Source organism: Hyposmocoma kahamanoa, unplaced genomic scaffold (assembly GCF_003589595.1).
Source record: "Hyposmocoma kahamanoa isolate Upper Pololo Valley unplaced genomic scaffold, ASM358959v1 100021, whole genome shotgun sequence".
Taxonomy (NCBI): Eukaryota; Metazoa; Arthropoda; class Insecta; order Lepidoptera; family Cosmopterigidae; genus Hyposmocoma; species Hyposmocoma kahamanoa.
The window spans coordinates 17,531,991-17,535,298 of record NW_020653200.1 but is presented as its reverse complement, the minus strand read 5'-3'; the positions used below and the strand labels follow the sequence as shown (position 1 = coordinate 17,535,298).

The 3,308-nt window shown below is 40.6% G+C and overlaps 1 protein-coding gene across 1 annotated transcript in view; it reads left to right on the top strand.

Annotated features, from left to right (window-relative positions):
* Nucleotides 1-544: 544 nt before the first annotated feature.
* Nucleotides 545-3,308, top strand: part of LOC113235825 (glucose transporter type 1) — a gene marked incomplete at its 3' end in the record, with an annotated part of 131,549 nt that continues 128,785 nt past the window's right edge. Inside the window, exon 1 of the mRNA XM_026471772.1 lies at nt 545-756. The remainder of the gene's footprint in view (nt 757-3,308) is intronic.

Here is a 3,308-nt window from a genome sequence, read left to right as displayed (position 1 = left end):
TAGTAATAAAATCATTGTAATTTATTAAAGATTAAGTGACGTATTTTACAACGTTAAATAGTATAAGCAATCATCTTTTAATGATTAGGATTAATTTAAGAATATGAAATGTTTTTTAAATCATAGTAAAGTTTAGACACGCATCATTACATAGATGGACGCGAAGTTACCGGAGCATGTGCGAAGGGGGTGGTATCCCAGTGCACACTGCAGCTGCAACGTGCACGAGGTGCGGGCGGTGGTGGTGCGGGCGGCGCGTAGGCTAAAGGGCGGCGCGCTACCGGCGCCCGCGCCCAATTTCCGTTATGACGTCGATCTAACGTAATCATATAAATAAAGAAGGTTTTATATTAGCGCGTGTTGGATTTGGGTTAGGGTAGGGTACTAGCAGCGAGCTTGCGTGCAACTTATCGATCGTGGGCGAGGGCGCGCGGTGGGCCCGCGCCGTCGCGCCGAGCCTCCCAGTCATGCGCGAGTTGCCTTCGCCGCCCTCGCCGTCGCATCGACCTCGCACCTCGCTGTAGGATTAAACGCGCGACTGCCGCGGTCGCGTCAACTACATTGCTACGTACGTATACGGCGGTTGAACGCGACGCCGGCGAGTCTCGCTCGTTCGGGCCCATGTGTTCGGGAGTCGAAAGGGCGGCGAGGCCAACTATAGTCGGGCATTTGGCGATGGTTCGCAGCTAAAGCCGCGCGAGGCGAGGGGCTCATCGCGCTGCACGCACGCCGTCGCTCCATTCGCCGCACCACCAGGTACGTGCTCACCAGCACCGCCGCAGCATACGCGTTGTGTCCGCGGTCCGTTTGCGCTTCAACCGCGCCCCGTCTGTGCCTCATCCGTGCCCCATCCGCGCCGTATCTACGCCATGTCTCTTGCCGCATATCTTAGGCGCGGGAGCCGCGCTACCTCGCGCCGCACATTAACAGCACCGCTGCACGTATTGCAGTACTTGGCTCATTTCAGTGACACAGATTCGTTTATGTAAGTGCGTCCGTCGATATCGCAAAAGTCGGTAGAAGGAGACGGAGGTAGTAGAAAGTCGAGTATACATTGTGGGAGAGGGACAGAAGACGGCTGTCAATAAAAAAAAATTAATAGAATTAATAAAAGAAAATATTGTGCATTGTCCTTGGCTCTAACAATTCGGGAGTAGTATTGTCCTTTATTTCCAATATAAAGCATTCCTTGCAAAAGAGTCGTATTAATTCCCGGAAATCCTCTAGAGCTTCTTTTGAATATTAAATAACTCAAGCCTAACTATGAGTTCTCTTATTTTATTGAGCAGATCTTATGGCGGAGGTTTCGGCGGTGCTGGTGCAGCTTTGCGTAATGCTGTAGCGCTGAAGTTGGCAGCCGAAGCGAATGTCCATTAATATCCACAATCTGCGAAATGTATTGATCACACCCGGAGGAGTTTCGAAATCTGAGTCAGAGTCGTTTAAAACATTTTCTCTATCATCGTTGCCAACTGCCCAAACCTTAAACAGAGTTAAAACGGGGTTTCAGTTCTTATTTTACCGTTCAAACCTTCTCCGATCTTTTGTTCTTTTAAAGCGAAGCGAATGTACACGATCAAATAACGCACAATTTCGTGCAACAACACCTTTTTGTCGTTGCTTTTACTGAAAAAGTCCAAGGACAGGTATTCAACCTTTTTGTTTCAATTTAAACTTTACCTTCACATATTTAATTTGTTTAATTTTAAATTCAATATTTTTGTAAATGAGATTACCATATAAACTTACAGCGATAGATTTTCAATTTAAAAGTCACCTTCGGGAAAGTCAATTTACGAAAACTAAGTTTTAAAATCGGTTGTTGAACTAGTTAATACGGAGAACTTATAAAGTTTTTGCAAATAAATTTAAATTAACAAATTATTTTAAACGCAATAATGACTAAGGTATTGTTAGGTACGTACGGATTTTTTTGTTAAACTTACTTCAGCCCCACATGTATTTTAAACAGTAGACATCGAAATTCGTTACTGAAAAGTTTCATCTAAAACTAAATAATCAACTAATTTCAAGGCTCTCAATCAGGCCTTGGTCCAGTTACCTATTACTTATAACTTAATATAAAATATAGTATATAAATGAACTTCACATCACACTTTTTTATTTTGTACTTATTACAACGATTAGCTTAAATCACTTTATAATATCATAATAACTAACTAGTGACCGTTCAAACTGAAGAGACTTCACAGCTATAATATTATTGATTAAGTCAAAAAACTTCTCGATGGCAATATTTCTATGCCGTGTGGGGATGCCGTCCAATATGTTGTATTGGTACCTTAAAACTAGTATAAACGAAACCTAATGACACTTCCTTATTATCACCAATATTGTCAGCATCAACATCATTGACGGATTTTTTACAGTTTTTTACAGTAATAGCGGTTTTAAGAGAATACCTCACTTGTCATGGCCCATCTGCAAATCTGTTTCTTATGCATTGTAACTTGTACTGTTCTCACTCATCCAGATTCAAGTGTTAATCATCTCTGTTGACACTTACAAGTGGAAACTTTTTCCATATCGTAGTTCCTTGTTCTATTCCATGCTCGAATATGCACTAAACTAAATATTTTTCATTGCACATTAAAACACACTCGTCACAAAGGACTTATACAAAGATGAGCACGACTCTCGCTTTGTCCTTTCTCTTCTTTTGTCATAAACACAGAAAAAATTTCTTTTACCCAACCCTAGACGTTCCTACCTTTCTCCTTGCTTTTGAGTATGCAAAAAATGTATAGACGGAATAATAAAGAATACTCTTATTACTAAATTAAAATGTAGCCCAGTAACAGTCCTTAACTTGAATGTTATAATATACAGTGTTTGTTTAGATGTCGTATTTAGTCAGTTTCAGTTTCCAGTCTACACCTGTTAGTACCGAATTATTTCCCAATCTCAATTTAATAGAATTTGAACATTGCAGTAGTTGCGTAAACAGTATTGATTAGCTGAAAGCACTAATGCGGTGTGAACATTGTAAATATTGAGTTTAAGCAAAACGGTGCCTTAAGTGCAGCGTCATACTACATGTGCTCAAACTCAAACATAATTTCTATTTCATAGGTAAACAAATTACACTGGGATACTGCACAAACTTTACTATTAGGAGACTTTACCAGTAGGAGACTCTGGGGGCTGCTGTTTGTAAATAAACATTTACATACATTGGTTATTCATTTCAAATATCGTAAATCTACAGGTCAGATCATCTACCAAAATCTTATCATGGAAACATATTCATTGCACTTAAGACGACGGCCCAGAACAACTAGTTATAT